The sequence below is a fragment of the Canis aureus genome, chromosome 4 (genome assembly GCF_053574225.1).
Source record: "Canis aureus isolate CA01 chromosome 4, VMU_Caureus_v.1.0, whole genome shotgun sequence".
In the NCBI taxonomy this organism is placed as follows: domain Eukaryota; kingdom Metazoa; phylum Chordata; class Mammalia; order Carnivora; family Canidae; genus Canis; species Canis aureus.
Window position 1 is genome coordinate 13,897,670 of NC_135614.1, and position 20,648 is coordinate 13,918,317.

General features: G+C 40.1%; 1 long non-coding RNA gene and 1 pseudogene across 1 annotated transcript; one reads left to right on the forward strand and one right to left on the reverse strand.

The window, feature by feature from the left end:
- The first annotated feature begins 659 nt into the window (after nt 1–659).
- Nucleotides 660–5,666, forward strand: LOC144312022 (GPI alpha-1,4-mannosyltransferase I, stabilizing subunit pseudogene; annotated as a pseudogene).
- Nucleotides 5,667–13,375: 7,709 nt separating this feature from the next.
- Nucleotides 13,376–20,308, reverse strand: LOC144312212 (uncharacterized). Its single transcript, XR_013377671.1, has 2 exons — nt 19,926–20,308; nt 13,376–13,639 (listed from the first exon to the last, which is right to left on the reverse strand). It is a non-coding gene; the product is annotated as an uncharacterized LOC144312212 (long non-coding RNA).
- Nucleotides 20,309–20,648: the final 340 nt, after the last annotated feature.

Below are 20,648 nucleotides of genomic sequence, written 5' to 3' on the forward strand. Positions count from 1 at the left end.
CCAAGTCATACTGAGGAATATGTCTATCTTCTGATCCTCCCTCAGTGTCAGTAGCAGAAGGAGACCTTGTGGATAGAAAGGAGGAACAGGTGGCAGTGACAAGAGCAGAAAAGAACCAGACAACAAGCTAAAGTCTGATAAGAATGTTAATAATTCTGAAGTGTTTCAATGATAGGGAGTACAGTCTCGTGACAATGAGCATTATCCACCCCTTGATCAGGTTCTGGAGGAAAGAATGATGAGTGATAGTCCTCCATTCTAAAAGTTCTTCCCAGCAGACTGTTAGAGGGGTCTTGGCAGCCTCATTAGGTAGTATTCCTTGCGGTTAAGACATGGAGGATTTCTTTTTTAAAAGGCAGAAGTCCAAGTGTAGAGGTCACATTTTACTCATTTTTGTACCGCCTGCACCACTTCAGTGCCCAATAAATATGGAGTAAATGATGTAGCCAACATTATCAGCTAAGAATAGTTTATATTCAGTATTTTTAACCTATTAATTCTAGTCATTCATTTAATCATTCATTCGGCACACATTCTTTAATGATAAAGATTATAAACATAGCTCTTATTGTGCATGTTTCCATAAGTTAGGCAATGAGCTAAGTGTTTTTTGTCCATTATCTCAATCCTCACAACTCTATGAGATAGTTGCTATCAGTATGACCATTTTACGGGTAAAGAAGACTAAGCTTAAAGAGGTTAAATTAACTTCTTCATGCAAATGGCTAATAAATGACAGAGGTAGTACTTGTCTCTAAGACACTCTAATGCTTAAAGTCTGTACTTCAGTGCTATTGAGTATTAGAATATAATCACTCACGGATCTTGCATTTTTTCTCATGTGTTAAAGAACCTGGGTTATTTGTTCTGTAAACTTTCCCAGACTCTGGGTTTTTCTGATTGCATCCTTAGAGTATCATTTAATATTTTCACCTTTCCTCTGTATTTTCTGTGAACTGGTAGTCAGATATAGAGGCTTGATCAAATTTCAGCTTAACTTTTTTGGGTGAACCTACTAAATAAGTGGCATTGTGTTCTTTCATATGCCAGAGACATGTAATATGATGTCTCTCTGTAATATTAGCCATTTTTTAAAAATATTTTTTTAAAAAAAGTTATTCATGAGAGAGACAAATGGGGGCAGAGACATAGGCAGAGGGAGAAGCAGGTCCCCTGCGGGGAGCCTGATACGGGTATCCATCTGGGTCTCCATCCCAGGACCCTGGGATCACAGCCTGAGCCAAAGGCAGACACTCAACTACTGAGCCACCCAGGCAACCCAGCCTTTGTTATTGAATATCTGGTTCAACTAGTTTTTTGAGGTTGCAGAATAGTGATTTTCTAATATATATATATGTTGTGTGTGTGTGCACCTAAGGACCTCTTTACTTAATAGCTAGAATACTTCTGTAAAGAGAAACTTTCCCTTATCCATTATTGGTTACATGACAGTGTACTTTGTTTAGGGGATGCTTGACTCTTTCCCGTTACTTATATATTTTCAAAATAATGAGCTAGTTCCCAAGCATCTTCCCTGGTTATCAATTAATTATTTGTATTATGCTTATGAACTCACAGATTTAAATATATTTGGTGTGTTTAAATATTTTTAATGTATTGCAGTTCTTGTTGATGATAAAACAATCTCGCATTTTATACATCTGAGCCTCTGCAAGTTGGCTCCTGAGTCATTTGGCACAACCCAAAGTTAAGAAGTTGGTAACTTCTTTACTATCTCGTTGGACAAGTTGTCCCAGGTCATCTTTTACAATTTCCTGCCCAAACTTGGAAATATCATATGTCCAAAGAATCTTGGTTCTCCTCAGTGGAAAATAGTATCTGGAGACTGCCAGTTTTTTTGTTTTTGTTTTTGTCTTGTTTTGTTTTTGTTTTTTTAAAGATTTTATTTATTTATTCATGAGAGACATACACAGAGAGAGGCAGAGGCACAGGCAGAGGGAGAAGCAGGCTCCATGTAGGGAACCCGATGTGGGACTCGATCCCAGGTCTCCAGGATCACGCCCTGAGCCAAAGGCAGATGCCCAACCAGTAAGCCACCCAGGCGTCCCTAGACTCCCAGTTTTTATATTAGCAACAAATTAAAGGAAAAAAAAAAAACTGTCTCTGGCCTGGATTCAGCCTGTGGCTAGTCTGTCCCCTGGCTGGACATAGACAATAGTAGGGAGGATTAATGATGGATTAATGATTAGTACTATTAGTGATGGATGATAAAGATATTTTTTTCCAAGTTTTTTTATTGTGGTAAAATACACATGATAAAATTTACCATCCTAACCATTTCAATTGTACAGATCAGTGGTATTAAACACATTCATAATGCTGTGCAACCATCACCACCATCTGTCTTTAATCTTATATCCCTGAAACTGTATCCATTAAACAATAGCCCCCTTTTTCCCTGACAACCACCATTCTACATCCTGTCTCTATGGTTTTGACTAATCTAAGTATCTCATATAAGTGGAATCGATCAGTATTTGTCTTTTGGGATTGTTTTCTGTTACTTAGCATAATGTCCTCAAGGTTTACCTATGTTACATTTATCAGAAAATTCTTCATTTTTAAGGCTGAATAATATTCCATTGTATGAATTATATCACATTTTGTTTATTGGTTTGTACTTCAATGGACCCTTGGGTTGTTTCCACGTTTCAGGGGTTGTGAATCACGCTGCTATGAACATAAGTTACCAGTATAGTTTTGAGATCCTGCTTTCAATTCTTTATGGTGTATATCTACAGAGGATTTGCTGGGTCTATTGTTAATTTTTTGAGGCCCCTCCATTCTGTTTTCCATAGCATTTGTACCATTTTTTATTCCTATCAAAAATACAGAATGGGGGACCCTTGGGTGGCTCAGCGGTTTAGCGCCTGCCTTCAGCCCAGGGCGTGATCCTGGAGTCCCAGGATCGAGTCCCGCATTGGGCTCCCTGCATGGAGCCTGCTTCTCCCTCTGCCTGTGTCTCTGCCTCTCTCTCTCTCTCTCTCTGTGTCTCTCATGAATGAATAAATAAAATCTTAAAATTAATTAATTAATTAATTAATTTTTAAAAAAGAATGGTTTCAATTTCTCCACAGTCTTACCAACACTTATTGTTTTCTGTTTTCTTTTTCTTGATAGTAGCCAAAATGTAGTAATTGGTGTGAGGTGGTATCTCATTAGAGTTTTTTTAAATTTTAATTTTAATTCCAGTATACTTGACATACAATATTATATTAGTTTTGGGTGTACAATACAGTGATTCAACAATTCTATGCAGTTCTCTATAGTTGAGAGTCTTTTTTTAAAAAATGACTTTTTAAAAAGATTTTATTTAGAGAAAAAGAGAGCAAAGAAGGGGAGGGAAGGGGTAAGGGGAGAGGGAGAGGAGAACTTCCCATTGATCAGGGAGCATCACATGGGGCTCAATCCTAGGACCCAGAGATCACAACTCGAGCCCAAGGCAGACATTTAACAGACTGAACCACCCAGTGCCCCTGAATTAGTGTTTTCATATCTTTGGGTAGATACCCAGTAATGGAATTACTGGATTATATGATAATGCTATGTTTAATTTTTTGAGAAACCTCTATACTGTCTTCCACAGTGGCTACACCAGTTTACATTCCCACCAACAGTGTAAGAGGGTTCCTTTCTCTCCACATCCTTGTCAACACTTGTTTCTTGTGTTTTTTATTTTAACCATTCTAACAGGTGTGAGGTGATATCTCATTGTGGTTTTGATTTGCTTTTCCTTGATGATGAGTGATGTTGAGCATCTTTACTCGTGTCAGTTGGCCATCTGTATGTCGTCTTTGGAGAAATATCTATCCAAGCCTTCTCATTTGTAATCTTTTTTTTTTTTTTTGGTGGTGAGGAGGTGTTGAGTTGTATACATTCCTTATATGTTTTGATACTAACTCTTTATTAGATATGTCCTTTGCAAATATCTTCTCCCATTTCATAGGTTGCCTTTTAGTTTTGTTGATTGTTTCCGCTCTGTGGAAGCTTTCTATATTGATGTAGTCAAAATAGTTAATTTTTGCTTTTGCCTCAGGGGACCTATCTAGATAAAATTGCTACCGCTGATGTCAGAGAAATTACTGCTTGTGACCTCTTCTCTTCTATGATTTTTTTGCTTGTTTGTTTGTTTCAGATCTCACATTTAGCTTCCAACCCATTTTGAATTTATTTTTGTGTGTGGTGTAAGAAAGTGGTCCAATTTCATTCTTCTGCATGTTGCTGTCCAGTTTTCCCAGTACCATTTGTTGAAGAGACTGTCTTTTTCCCATTGGATATTCTTTCCTATTTTGTCAGAGATTAATTGACCATATAATTGTGGATTTATTCAGTTCTATTGATCTGTCTACTTCTGTGGCAGTACTATATTGTTTTGATTACTACAGCTTTGTAATATAACCCAAAGTCTGGAATTGTGATATCTCCACCTTTGCTTTTCTTTTTCAAGATTGCTTTAGTTATTTGGGGTCTTTTGTGGTTCCATACAAATGTTAGGATTGTTTGTTTTAGTTCTGTGAAAAATGCTGTTGGTATTTTGATAGGGATTGCATTAAATGTGTAGAGTGCAAGAGGCAAAGAAGGAGTGAATAAGGATCTTGGGCCTACTGCCTTTCCCAACACCAGAACTTTCAGGGGCCAGAGCTAGAGGGAGCCAGGGAATGGCAGGACCTGAGGTGGTGTTACGGAGTCTTCTATGGCGGTCACTACCTCTGTGGCAGCACACTCTATGAGTGGCCTGAGGTGTGCTCAGGCTCCTCCATCCGTATTTCTTACCTGTGCCCTCCTCTACAGAGCACGTTCTTCAGTGTCCTGGCTGCCAGGGCCATGAGCATCTGGGTAGTAGCCTGGCTGCTTCTCTGGGAGCTACCAGCCATCCTTTCACTGCCACCCTGCCAACCCCGGCACAAGAGCCACTTGTTCTGAAATTATTTTGAGGCAGGAAGTTTTAAAAGATGGTTCCCACAGAGATCTTTTAATAAAAGTGGAATTTGGAGAAAACATTGAGGATTTATGGAACAGCTGACTCTTAATTAAACGGTACATCCTGACAGGACTTTTTGTGAGTCCATAGGAGTTGGCTTCATTACAAGAGGGAAACATAACAGAGGCAGTGATGGTTTGAGAAAATTTCCATATAGAAGTTCCCAATTATTTGTCCAAGGGATCTAAAGTTCTAATCTATGCCAGACAAGATTCACAGTGCATTGTTTCCAAGCTTTTTTGCTTGTGCTCAACAGCTGTCGTCGGCCACATGGTAAAGATGGAAACCTTTATTGTGGTCAAGAACTCTGATTTACTGATGTATTGTGACCAAGAGTTTCAAATTCTGGAATGCTGGGCTCAATCAGAAGTGGCAACTCCTTGTGCTTTGAGGAATAAGAATATCTGCCAATGGAATAATATGAAATATAAATCAGTCTATGAGAATGTGACTCTACAGGTTCCAGTGAGATTGACTATAACATACCTCTTTAGTATGTTCCATGACTCTGCTCATTACCCTCCTGTGTTCTGCTTTGATCCCTGTAGCTGTTTTCAAATATTGCCATTTTCCCCTATAAGTCTTATAGAGTAAAAGCTTTCTATGAAACTAAGTAAGACTTATTTACTTCTCTTCATTTAAGTTAGGAAAATGAGCACTTTATGTATCAGAGACAAATTATTCTCATTTTGTGAATAAAAACATTTTAATTTCATTTAAACATTGAGAAAATCATTATAAATAAAAAGAAAATAATTTGGTTGAAAAAAATCTGTAAATTGCTTTGAATAATATAAACATTTTAACAATAGTTTTTCTTCTAATCTATGGCCATGGAATGTCTTTCCGTTTCTTTGTGTAGTCTTCAATTTCTTTCATCAGTGTTTTATAGTTTTCAGAGTAAGGTCTTTTACCTTTTTAGTGAGGTTTATGTCTAGATATCTTATTTTTTTCTTGCAATATAAATGGGATTTTTTTTCTTAATTTCTCCTTCTGCTTCATTATTGGTGTATAGAAATGCAATATATTTTCATTTTTATTTTTATTTTTTAAAGATTTTTATTTATTTATTCATGAGGGACAGAGAGACAGAGAGAGAGAGAGAGAGGCAGAGACACATGCAGGGAGCCAGACGTGGGACTCTATCCCGGGACTCCAGGATCAGGCCCTGGGCAGAAGGCAGCGCTAAACTGCTGAGCCACCGGGGCTGCCCGCAATCGATTTTTATATGTTGATTTTGTTTCCTGTGACTTTACTGACTTTGTTTATCAGTTCTAGTCGTGTTTTGGTGGTGTCTTTCAGGTTTTCTATAAATAGTTCCATGTCATCTGCAAAGAGTGAACGTTTTACTTATTTCTTACTGATTTGAATGTCTTTTATTTCTTTTTGTCATCTTATTGCTGTGGCTAAGACTTCCAGTACTATGCTGAGTAAAAGTGGGGAGAATGGACATCCTTGTCTTGTTCCTGACCATAGGGGAAAGGTTCTCAGTTTTTCCCCATTGAGGATGATGTTAGCTCTCAGTTTTTCATTATTGGCCTTTATCATGTTGACGACATATGTTCCCTCTAACCCTACTTTCTCATGAGTGGATGTGTACTTTTTCAAATGCTTTTTCTTTCTATTGAAATAATATTCCTGTTATTTCTTACTCTGTTATCTTTCTAAAATCTTCTGATTAAGATATTTCGAACTTAGAGATGTGGGAAGGAAAGAACATCTGATAGAAGACTGTAACTTTTTAAAAGCTAGCATAACCTGAAAACTTAGGATGTCTACTTAATACATTACATATATTATTTAATGTAATCTTCCCAATAGCACTGAAAGTGCTTTTTATAGATGAAGAGATTGAGCACAGAGAAGTGTGTGTGTGTGTATGTGTGTGTGTGACTTCTGGGAAGGTCTTTTGTGCTTTCCTTTCTCTTCTTGCCCATACTACTTAGCATGTTGGTCTGACCACTTTACAGAGTCAAAATAACAGCAACTCAGTCAGAATTAAAGTTTATTTCTCTCTCACAGTGATATGATGGTAGGTGGATGGTCTTGGATTTATTTTTTTTTAAGATTTTATTTATTTATTAATGAGAAACAGAGAGAGAGAGAGAGAGAGAGTGAGAGAAAAACAGGCAGAGGGAGAAGCAGGCTCCATGCCGGAGCCCGAAGTGGGACTCGATCCCAGGTCTCCAGGATCACACCCTGGGCTGAAGGCGGCGCTAAACCACTGAGCCACCTGGGCTGCCCGGTCTTGGATTTATAGGAAGTTTTAGTCCTTTTATTTCTTGAGGACATCCAGGGACCTCGGTTCCTTCTGTTTTGATGTTTCACCATTTCCTGGGTTTTATCCTCATCCACATATTTGAAACTGGCTTACCAGTTCCATGGAAGGGAAAAGGGAGGGGAGGCCAGACATCTCACTTTTAAGACACGGAGTTTTAAGAAGTTGCATGCATCACTCCTGCTTATGTCCTATTGGTCAGTACTTTGGTCAGTCGTATGGTCAAGCTTGGTGGAAGGGATGCTGTGGTATGTAATTTCTAGCTGGCAGAGCAATTATATTGCAAAAACATAGAAAGAACGAATGGATTTTGGGGAGTTATTTAGCAACATATCTTCTCTCAGTTTATACCTCTCTCCTCTCAAAAACAATCCCCCTGTATTCTCTCGACTTAAGGGAGAAAAGTGAGCCTTTGTTGTACAAAAAGAGAGCCACATCCAGCTTTGCAGGGAGACGATGTTAACAATCATGGGTGGGTCTAATGGTGAACATCCTTGGAACAGTATATAAGTCCTAGGAACACACCTGGAGGCAGGGGAGGTAAGAAGGCTAGAGAGGTGCTGACAACAACATTTGGCTGCTTCGCAGGGAACTGCCAAGAGCAAGTTCTTTGTCTAAGCCCTGGTTTATCTAGCTCAAAGCCTAAAACCATTGTGCCAAAAACATTGTGTTTTCTCTCTAAGATTATAAACACTTCTAGTCAGAGCAAATGTCCTTATTATGCAGGGATGAGTTCATTTTTTACAAATGACATTTTGCTTTGGAAAGCAAGTTCTTTTCCGATGTTTGCCAAGGTAAATAGTTCATTTATTAGACATAAAGATCCAGTATATCTCATCCTTAGCTGAATTTAAGTGAGGTAAGCTGAAATTCCTTTGTTCTTGACAGGGCATTGATGTGTATTTTCATCTCCTTTTTTGTGCTATTGATATTTTGAGTGTGTATGATCTTCAAACTTGTTTGCTCTTGCCAGTGAAGTTTGAAGCAATTATACACATTATTCTTCTGTATTAATCTTTCACATACAGGGAGAACAAGAAATCTAGAGAACATTCTTGTTTCTTGGGAGCTTTATTGCTAGATCTCTTATTTTCTGTCTGGAAGAATGGTCTTTGATGTTGTCTAAGTCAAAAAGAACCAAAGTAGGAAGTTTTGTACAGGATTTAAGTGCTGCTGAAGCTGTGATATAGGCTTGCAAACAGGCATCGGGAAAGAAAACTGACTGATCTGGTTTTAACTCTGTATTGGCTGTTTTCTTTAATTGTGTGAATTTGGGTTAGTCACTTGACCTTTTTGAGGCTCGTGATCCTTGTCCAAAAAGTAGGAAAAATTATCTGTATCCTGTCAGGTTGTTATTAGAGTTAAATCATGGTTACACTGCTTATTAACTGCGTGGCCTTAGTTAAAAGTTAAAGCTTCTCATGTCTCAATGTCCTCATCCATAAAATGGGGTAATAATAGTACCTACTGTGTAAGAGTTTTTGAAAAGTGCTTGGAACAGCTCCTAGGACTCAGTAAGCCCTGTGTATATGTTAGCTGTTGGTGCTGTTCGACGAATATGTAATAGCTACCTGTGTGTACTGGGTTTGGTTGGGACTTTGACAAGACAGCAAAGGGAGCTGATCTCCAGCCTGGTTGTTCAGTGCAGGCTGGAATTCTTATGGGCTTCTATATTTGTGGGAAGCAGTGTGGAAGCTTCTCAGAGGCCAGAACTATCCTAACCTTTCAAGGTAACTGCTGCTGATGCATCTGAGAGAGCACAGTGCCACAGAATTTTGCTGAAAAATGAAAAAAAAATTTCAATTAAAATATATTCTTAGGGGCAAAATGCTGCAAATGTGTAAATAGGAATAATCCCAGAAATAGATTCTAGTGAAATCCATCCAATGATGTTTTACTTCTTTATAAACATTCTTTAATTATTTTGTTTATTATGATAGTTTTTCATTTTATTCCATATAGCCCTTTGCAATGTCAGCCCCGTCCTCTTCATTTGTGTGATTTCTTTTCCTTCTTCTATGAAGAACCCTTTCTGGGATGAGAGACTCAAATACAACGCAGAGATGCAGCTCTGCATGTTAACCGGAAATAGCAGATAAAATGTTTCACAGGGGATCCTTATCAGACTCTATCTCAGGGAGATTTCATTCAGTAGGCTGCCCAGATACGTACAATTCTTCTACACTCTCCCCTCCCCCACTCCATTTTTCCTTATTTTTCAAATTCAACATCTTCAAAGGCATTTAGCTCAAGAAATCAGGGCAGCCTCCGGTTTTGGAAGGCATGCATTTTTAGCTCACAAAACTGTGTGTCATTTTTCTTTTAGCTTTCCTTAAGTTCATTTCTTGATCCTGGAAGAAGGTGGAGATTTATAATCACATTTTATTGGTACTTTTCTCCATCATATGGATGATAAATTATTGAGAAGCCATTTGGTCTATAAAAATGAAATACAAGGCCATCCCCTTCCAGCACGTGGCCTGGACTGCTCCAGCTGCCATGAGCTACTAGGAGCCTGTGGTTGGAAAAACAAAGCGAATCCCGTTTGCATTTTGGGCTTGGTCCTTTGTAGGGGGATAGAGCAGTACAATAGCCTGACGGACTGTTGGCTCTCTGGAAGCTACTCATGGCCACAGAGTCAGCTCTATTATGTCTCCGAGGGTCTTTCTTCTGACTTAGGCATTCAGAAATTTTGTACCTGTATTTTAGCTAGTTCTTATTTTAGGCTCCACTCAGCAACAGTCACAGCTTCCAATAATTGACAAGGTTTAAAATTTTTCTCAGACTTCAGGGGATGCCTGGGTGGCTCAATGGTTGAGCGTCTGCCTTTAGCTCAGGTCCTGATCCCAGGATCCTAGGATTGAGTCCTGCATCAGGTTCCCTACAGGGAGCCTGCTTCAACCTCTGCCTATGTCTCTGTGTCTCTCATGAATGAATGAATAAAATCTTTAAAAAAATTTTTTTTTTCTCAGACTTTACCACCATCAATCTTAATCCTTGTGTGGGTTACATCTGCCTCTGAGAATCATGTGATGAGCTTCCCTCTCACCAACGGCACTTATACACAAATACTTCAGAGTGTTCACGCGTCCCCTGTCCACCCAACCCCTCAACTCTTCACAAGTCCACAAACCTAACGTATTAGACGCTATTTTCCCTATGGCTTTTAAAAGCATTTGTTTGATGATAATATAATTTATTTCTCTCTCTTTCAAAAACAGAAGATTTATTATTTCGGTGTGACCTTGTCTTTTATGTGATGGTCAAGTCAGCTGAGTTTTTTTAAAAATAAGATTTAATTGTAATTTTATTTTAGGATACCTGTCTTTCTGGAATCTTAGTATTTTAAAACTCAAATTTAGAATCAGACACATGGGTTTTGTATTCCAAAAGCTGTATGAATTTTTTTAAACTAAAATCCAGGGAATTCCAGGATTAGTCTCATTTTTCTCCAACTGAAATTTGAATGCACTTTCACAAATCTGCTTGTCATGTAATATAATGCCAATTTTTCTGTCCACCTAATTATCTTCTAGCAGTATATTAAAAGTTTTATAAGAACTGTAACTATTCTGATATTTTGGTGAATTGCTGCTAACTTGTTTGAACTGGAGGTATAAAGGATTCCTTACTACCCTTTATCTTCTACAGATGTCTGATGACATTGATAGGATTATCAGGATGGTTTCCAGAAGGTGTTTTGTCATTGGCAGGCACTTGTGACTGTCTAAATCTTGCTTCTTATTAGAAGCAAGGTGTTTCACTCTTCAAATTAATGTTTTACGTCTGAATATTGTCTACCTGGATGCCTTCAAACAATGGATCCTGTCATGAAAATTGGCATTTGTTTTACTATTGCTCTGTTTTTCTGTTACAGGCCATCACTTCCTTCTCTGTCCTTGCTGTGAAGAGTATTCTGGTTTATTGACCAAGCTGATGAAGCCTAATCCCTTAGCGCATGATCATTATAAATCTAATGATCAGCACTCTCTTGGCACAATCAGGGTCTCTAAATCAGTCACTGTAGTAACTGTGCTTTGTGTGCTAGCAAGTTGATGACATTCCAGTTTTTGGGAGCTAAGGACACCTGTCTTTTCTGTGCTTGAACCCATCTAGTGAGTAAATCCATGGCCTTAGATCCTGGGCTTTGGGCCTAAGTGGATTTGAGTTTAAGTCTTAGCTGTGACACCAAATAATTCTGTATGGGGCTCATCATACCTCTTTTGCTGGGTTATTCTAAGATTAGAGATAATATCTGTAAAGCACATCATAGGCGCTTAATAAATGGTAGGTTCTCACTATGATTTCCTAGTCATCATCCCTACCTCTGAAATACTGAAGGGAATCAAAAGATTTTTGTTTGATTTGTACAAATGTAAACCAGCAGCATCTTTGATGCAGGGCGGGGAGAGCCCATCGTGGTAAGTGTGAGAGAAGGCAAGGGCCTCTGTCGATTGTGAATGCAGTTCTTGTTTTGGAACAGTGACTCTTTGGAAACACACAGTACAGACTTTTAAGGGCCAGATCATCCAAGGTGAATGTTTCTGTTACTTAGAAAAATGCAGGTGAGGTAAGGAGATCATTAGCTGTGAGCAGAAGTTCTCACTGATAGAAGAAAAATAAAAAAGCTCCAATCAAATTGTACCCATGAGTACAAATAAATTGCCTATGGAGGCTACAGTTAGGGAGTAAATGATTTCTTAATATGCAGTTTCACAGAAGAAATAAGAAAAATCAATTTTCAGTCTTTCTGAGTGGGGAAGAAACAGCGCTCTTCTGGGAATGGGGCTATCATTGAGGCTTATGGGCAATTACTGGGTCTTTGAGACCCTCTCTGTTTTGGGAAGTGAGAGATAATCTCTCCTGATTTCCCACATGGAATGTTGGTGAGCAAAGACATGCTTCTAGGCCTCAGTGGACACACTATTCATATCATGAAAGGTGGACTCGGTATCAGGCTTGCAAAGGTTTGGGGTGACCCATTCTGAACTTTCACTGTATCCTGTGTCTGGAAGGGAAAGGCCGGCCGTGGAATCCAAAGGGTTTAAGTAAGGCCCCAAACTCAGACTCTGCCCCACACTTAGATCGCCTGGTCTTTATTTCTTATAAAAGGACTCAGTAGCACTATTGCCAAAAATCCAGGCGCCTTCTTGAGGAGCAGCCGTTTTATTCAGTGTTTGCTCAGCTGAATCCCCTTGGGAAAGAGAACATACAGGGGTTCAGATGAGGGTTGACTGTTCTGTTAACCTTGGCTGTGAACCCTGCCCCGCACTCAGCTGCGAGGATGGGATGAGGTGGTTTCACATGGACAACCCAGCAGCTCATTTCTGAAGATCTGAAATGCTAAAGGTTCTCGAAGCTGCGGTAAACAGCTTCTTTCTTCTCACCCTGCGCTGCAGGGGTGCAGAGGCCTTTTTGTACTGCAGGGTCAGGGATGCTAATGTCAGGTAGCTAGTCAGTGAGTATCTGCCAGGATCAGCACAGAGGGCTGTGCAGGGTGAACAGGGCATAACTCCAGGGGGTGCTGTTCACACAGCTACAGTGTGTTTGCAGCCCCAGGGATACACACTGCATTTCTGCACCAAGTAGGCCTGATACCTGCTTTAAATGCCGAGTGGCAGGCGTTTGGGATTCTCTTTCTTACAATGATTGCATTTCCGATGTGGGCTGACTTTGGTAGAAAAGGCCAGTCTGATCCTTAACTTCTACAGAATAGCAGCCGTCTGGGGTCCTTGCTCTAAAAATCCTTGGTATCGTACCATATCTCTGTTTTTCACAGCTGGTTCCCAGGAACCTTGATCCATCAGCAACAGGATGGCCCGGGCTCAGGGCCAAGCTGCTGAGATCCTGCAAGCTTCCTCACGTGTTCTTTTGCCTCAGTCCCCTGGAGGAGTTGGAAGTCCTAAGGCCCCTAAACTCCTGGTTGCCTGGAGGGGGTGAGGGGGTGTGGGGGGGTGGCAGACGTGGAGATACGCGATCAGAGCTGGCTGCTGGCCAGGCTGCAAGAACTGGTTTACCTCTAACACCTCTCCGCCTGCTGTTTCAGGCCGGGCTTTTAGGATAGAAGAGACCAAAAACCACTTTAAATGGCTAAATATAATAAATAAATAAAGAGGATCTACCGGCCCATTTTATTGAAAAGTGTGTGAGTGTGGCTGGCTTCAGGTGCACGAGTGATGCCAGGACAACCTCGTCTCTTTCCCCGTCTCTCCTCCTCTGCCTTCCTCTCCATCTCTCCGTGCCGCTTTCCTCTGGGCTGGCCTTGTTCCGAGGCTACGCTTCTGCAGCTGGTGGCCTCCAGCGTCTCCAGGGCTGTTTCCTACAAGCTTAGTGATTCCAGAGGGAAAAAACCAAAAGATCTAAAAAAACCAAAACAAAACCAAAAACAAAGCTCCACAACCTGCCCCTCCCCAACAACAAAACCCTGAAAGCCAGCTCAAACTAAACCAAACCAAACTAAACCAACCCAAACCAAATATATGAAAAACAAACAGAGGATTGTGTGTTCATGATCTGGTTCGGGTTATGGGCTCATCATTGAATCCATTGTTGTGGCCAAGGGAATGGAATCCTCTGACCAGGCCTGGGTCTCGTGTCTATATGGTGGTCACATCCCCAACCAAGTCAAATCTGGGGGATGGAAGATTAGTTCCCTAAAGGGAAATCAAGATGCCGTCTCTAGAAGGAGGGGGAATGTATATCTGGGTGTAAAACAGGAATTATCAGGTTACTTCTCGGCTCTCCCTTTCTGTGTCTACCATGTGGGGCCAGTGGTCCTCTTCATTGTGGCCTCTATTAACCTGCCCTCTTCTGAGATACATTCCTCTGTTTTAGGGTAACCATTCATTAAATTTGCTTCTATTACTTTTACCAAAATGTCTGAAAGCCTTACAAATGTCACACAGACATGTTTCTGCCTCTAAGTTAACTTGACTCTTCCATAACATTTCACACTGGGGACATTCACGGCAATTTAAAATGGTCTCCTCTGTTGACTTTCATGACACTGTGGTTTCCTTGTTGTGTTTCTACCTCCCGATCCTACAGATCTCTTTCAGTGGCAAAGCATTTAACACTAGGTAACTCACAGATTTTTTTCTTAAAGATTTATTTATTTATTTATTGTGAATGAGAGGGAGAGAGAGAGAAGGGTTGAGAGAGAAAGAGAGCGAGAGAGATGTGTGAGCAGGGGAAGGGACAGAGGGAGAAAGAGAAAATCTCAAGCCAGAAGGAGAAAGAGAGAAAATCTCAAGCAGACTTCCTGCTGAACACAGAGCCTGACCTGGGGCTCGATCTCATGGCCCTGATGTAATGACCTGAGCTGAAACCAAGAATCAGACGCTTAACTGACCAGGCTACCCAGGTGCCCCAGCTCATAGATTTACTAAACCACTAAGTTTTCTCCACCTTACTTCCTTGATTGTCCTTAGAAGGAGTGTCTATCTCTGTGGCCACTTCACTTAGGGCCTCATCATCTATCACCTGTGATGCAACCATCCCTTGTAGCAACTCTCTTCACTTGCAGTTTTATGCTTCTCAAATCTATGTACCCAAATGCTTCCAGATCCTCTCAGTTCCCTGTTTGGAATCATCAGCTGTTCCCCATTTGCCTAGAAGTGGTCATAATAGGGGTTCCACTCATTGTCCTAGACCCTCTCTGTAGTTCCGTTTCTTCCTTGCTTCTCTCTGGGTTTCCATTGCTCTGAACATCTTCTAGATCCCACCGTACACTGAAAGTTTCAATCCTACAACTTTTACCCAGGATGCTCACTTTCCCTTAGCTGTCCTCCCACTCATCTGCCTGGGAGTCTTCTTTTGGTCTTGCAAACCCTCTCTAGGGATCATGTTCTCTTGGAAACATTAACACCCTGGCACCCCACGTTGAACAAATTTCATTCTTTTCTGTATTAATTTGTACGTTATTACATTCAGTATTCTGTATTTTATTACATTCAATATTCTGTATTTTATTTTATTTTTTAAGATTTTATTTATTTATTTATGAGAGACACAGAGAGAGAGGCAGAGACACAGGCGGAGGGAGAAGCAGGGTCCATGCAGGGAGCCCGATGTGGGACCTGAACCCTGGGACCCCAGGATCACGCCCTGAGCCAAAGGCAGATGCTCAACCGGTGAGCCACCCAGGTGTCCCAGTATTCTGTATTTTAAATACTTATTTACACATATGCCCTTTTTTCTTTTTATTTATTTTTAAAAGATTTTTATTTCTTTAAGAGAGAGACAGAGAATGAGCAGGGAGAGAAGGAGAGGGAGAGGGACAAACAGACTCTCCACTTAGCACAGAGCCCAATGTGGGACTCGATCCCAGGACGCCAGGACCCCAGGACCATGACCTGAGCCAAAATCATATGCGTAAACAATGAGCCACTCAGGCACCCCTCTTGTTTTTTTTTTTTTTTTTTTTTTTTTTTTTTAAACAGACTTAACCTCTTTGGGTAGGACTTGCACAGAGTGTCTTCCCCACTCAATACTGACACAAAAACAGCTGCTTCATGCTTTGTCTGTTCTGGTCACTGAAGGCATTTGAGTTTCTATCCAAACCTTAAATAACCTATAAGTATATCAGCTTCTTGAGGGTAGAAACCTTGTGTCTTATTCACTAGGCTTATCATGAAGTAAGTGCTCAATGAATAAATAAATAAATGAGTGGATGGATGAATACAGCATCTCAACTTTCTTTTTTTTTTTTAAGATTTTATTTATTTATTCACGAGAGGCAGAGAGAGAGAGAGGCAGAGACACAGGCAGAGGGAGAGGCAGGCTCCATGCAGGGAGCCCGACGTGGGACTCGATCCCGTGTCTCCAGGATCATGCTCTGGACCGAAGGCAGCACTAAACCGCTGAGCTACCCGGGCTGCCCTGGGAATATCTTTTTATACCTTTTCAAAACTACAGGGAATGAAAAAAAATTCATTGAGGGAGGGAGAGAGAAAAACACAGCAAGAAGAATGCGAAGGAAAAATGTGACAGAAATAATAGGATACATTTTTTTTTCTTACTTCTTCTAGCATCCCCCTGCCCCAATCTGCTAAGGGCTTTCTAGCATTGTTCCAGGGTTTCTGAATACCTTTCCTTTATTTTCATAGATCCACTGAACCTGTACCTTTAACTGTTAGCCTCTTTAAGTCTTCTCTGAAGGTAGGAAGAGTATATAAACCATAAAGGCAAAATGACATTTTCTGTGGGAAAACTTTGTACTTTCGTGAGGGCTGCCCAACATTTAAGTCTCCTTCTGTTTGATGAGTCTGGTAGGAGGTAGGGGTTCCTATCTGCAACTGTGGAAGTTGAAAAGGCTGCATCCTCTTGGCCTCTGGCCACTAGGACACAGCCCAGCTTGGCCCATCAGACCATCCCACCCGGAATTTTGCGTCTAGAGTGAGTGTTGCAACAAAGTGAGCACAGTGGTGGCATTGAGTGTTGCTGGCATTTGCAAGGTCTCCGTAGCCAAGCTTCTCTTGTGACATAACTCTGGCTCCAATTCCAGCCTCCCAGTTTCTCTTGCTTTGTGCCTGTTTTTCAAAAACTTTAACCTTTTCCATGATTCTGTGAGCTGCTTGACATTCTTTCAGTAAATTTTTTTTTTTTTTTTTTTTTTTTTTTTGGTCAAGTTAGTCAGGTGGATTCCTTTGTTTCTAACCAAGGACCCTGACTGGTTATCAACATTGCAAAAGTACAGAGAAGAAATATGCAGTCTTATCTGTGGCACTTCTTACTCCAGTCCCCCTCACCTGCTGGTTTTATTCTTATCTTTCTTCTCCTCCTCCTCCTTCTGGAGCTCCTTTCTGGAGCTAACCATGCCTCCTTTAAACTCCATTTCAGCTCAAGTTCATGGATTAATCATGCTGAATGCTTCAGATATCATATATCATATGTGAATCCTGGATCATCAGCTTTCTTCTAGATGGGATTGGCAAATGTGACAAATACTGGAAATCTCTTTACACGGAATACAAACACCCCTCATATATGATGCTCGGGGAATGCATTTCCATGACAACAGGATGTTTAGGATTTAAGACAAATAAAGGGATACAAATATACTTAAAGCCATCATTTCCCCTACAGTGCAGGCAATAGGCATACTTCTGATTTAATGCCGGCCCACGGAGCTCATTTTTGGAAGTCAAGACAACGTACTTAATAATAAGTTATCTTAAGCCTTATGTATTTTCTAAGACAAAAGCAAGTTTCTTTTTTCTTCCCTTTGGGGGAGGAGGTAAAGGTAGACATTTTTAGTTTCATTTGTGAAGAATGAAAAGACCTTTCTCTCTCTCTCTTTTAAAAACATTTTTAATTTATCTCAAACAATGTGCAATATATGTCTTTAGTACAAAGAGTTTTCAGAATAGTTCTAATAGGGCATATCTAAAGATAAAGAAGGTTTTTGACTTGCAATCCACTTGTTCCCAGCCTCTCACATATCCCTTCCATTTGTTACTATCCAGCCATGCTGCATTCCTGACTCAGCACAAGGAACCTTTAAAATGATTCATTTGCTGTCTGCACGGTGTCCAAACTGACACCATCAGGGCCATGATCATTTAATTCCTGGTCAAATTCTGTCTGTGATTAAAATAATACCATTACTGGACAAGAACTTTTACACATGTTATCTTGAATCCCCAAATATCCTTGCAAGGTAGGGTTAGTATTCCATGTACATATGGAAAGATAATATGCCCAGGATCACAGAGTCAGGAACCCAAATATGTCGTGCTGAGAAGCCTAGGACTATTCTATTTCTCCATATTGACTTTACTTGCTTGATGTATTCAGATTTTTAAAAATTGAGATATAGTTGACATATAACATAATAGCTTCCGATGTACAACAGATATTTGTATTTATTGCAAAATGATCACAGTAAGTCCAGTTAACCTCTACCACCACATTTCTTGCAATGAGAACTTCTAAGATCTACTCTCTTAGCAACTTCCAAATATACAGTTCAGTATTATTAAGTATAGTTACCATGCTGTACTTTATAATTGGAATTATTTATTTTATAACTGGAAGTTGGAACATTTTGACCATCTTCACCCATTTTGCCCATCCCCTACCTTTGGCAACCACCAATCTGTTCTCTGTGAGTTTGGTTTTTGGTCACATTCCACATATAAGTGAGATCATATGCAAGTTGTCTCTGTCTGACTTATTTCATTTAGTGTAATGCCTTTAAGCATTACATCCATGTTGTTGCAAAAGGCAAGATTTCCCTTTATTTTTATGAAAAATATTCCATTTTATATGTATGCCACATTTTCTTTTTCCATTCTCCACCGATGGATACTTAGGTTAATGTCACATCTTGGCTATCATGAATGCTGCTGTGATGAACATGGGAATGCATGTACCTTTTTGAGTTAGCATTTTCCTTTCCTCCAGATAAAAACCCAAGACTGTAATTGCTGGATCACATGGCAATTCTATCTCTAATTTTTTGAGGAACCTCCATATCATTTTCTATAGTGGTTGCAACCAATTTACATTCCTACCAATAGTATACGAGGGTTCCCTTTTCTCTACATCTTGCTAACATTTGTTACTTCTTGTCTTTTCTATAATAAGCATCGCGAGAGATGTGAGGTGATACTGCATTGGCTTTTATTTGCATTTCCCTTATGATGAGTGATGTTAAGCATCTTTTCACATACTTGTTTGCCCATCTGTATGTCTTCTTTGGAAAATTGTCTACTCAGAATCTTTTTTTTTTTTTAAAGATTTTATTTATTTATTCATGAGAGACACACACAGAGAGAGAGAGGCAGAGATACAGGTTCCCCTTGCAGGGAGCCTGATGTGGGACTCGATCCTGGGTCTCCAGGATCGCATTCCAGGCGGAAGGCAGCGTTAAACCGCTGGGCCACCAGGGCTGCCCTCTACTCAGATTCTTTGCCCATTTTTAAATTGTATTATTTGGGGAGGGTTTTGTTTTGATTTTTTTTTTTTTTTTTGCTTTTGAGTAGCATAAGTTCTTTATATATTTTGGAGATTAACTCCTTATCAGATATATGATTTACAAATATTTTCTTCCATTTGGTAGGTTGCTTTTTTTAAGCTTATATTTATTTATTTCAAGAGAGAGAGTATACATAATCAGGAGGAGGGGCAGAGGCAGAAAGAGAGAGAGAGAATCTTAAGCAGGGTCCACACTCAGCACAGAGCCTGAGGCCCTGAGATCTTGACCTGAGCCAAAATCAAGAGTTGGGCGCTTAACTGACTAAGCCACTCAGACGCTTTTGTAGATTGCTTTTCCATTTTGTTGATGGTTTCCTCCCCTGTGCAGGAGACTTTTATGGCAACAGGACAAGTTCCCTTTAACCAGTATTTTTATTTTCTCACTCTGTTGTTTTTAAACAGACTTAACCCCCCAAAATAAGGAAAATTTGCAGCACTTGGAAAGTTAGAGAAATCAGGAGAAAATAAGTCTTTGGAGCCTAATGTTCCTTCCTGTTCCCATTGATGACATAATAGCAAAGAAATAAAAGCAACAAAGCACAGAAATTGAGTGCCTAGTCTTTTAGCCAAAATAATAGACACCTGTGAAAAGCAAATCGACTTTAAATGATTTCTGATGAATCAGAGCCACCGTTCACTATTAATAGCAGAACCATTAAAACCCACCTTTGTTGTCGAGGTGCTTTGTGAAGGAGAGGTGTCTGAGGCAAGTGGTGCTTTCTGATGTCCCTGGAATGAAAGCTGCCACATTTGAAGGTGGTAAAATAGAAATAGACGCAAGCAACAGGGAAAGCATTTGATAGCAATCCTGAATCCCATTGCCTGACTCACTTCCTATCCCCACTGCCTGGTTGCCAAACTCATCTTTGCCTCTGGATGACTGCTTTCAAAAGCTTCCCTGCGTCCTCATGAGAAACCCCTTGCCAGTCCTGACTGCGGCCCTGGCTGTGCTGCTGGCATCACCAATCTTGGATGCGGCACAGTCTTTCCTGTAGCTCAGTAGTTCCTCGTTTGGACCACTGCCCAGCCTGTACACGGAACAGACAGCTCGCCCTTCCAATATCCTATTTGATTTTTTCAGGGCATTCACTTTCATTTATGACTTGGTAAGCTTTGAATTTTAGTATTATTTTGGATGATGGAGAGGTCAATAAATCCGAGAATCAAAATCTTTTAATTTTAATCTGTTAGTATAACTGTGGGCCTGAGTCATAAAAAAACAAAACAAAACAAAACCAGGTTCTGGACACAAGTTTTTCATAATTTGACCTCTACTCCTCAGCCCAGAAACACATTTTATGCTTCTGTGAACAACATAAAAAAGTACTTCTCTTTTCTCGTGGAGCAGAGGAAGTGGATTTAGAGAAACAAGAACGAAATTAGAGACAA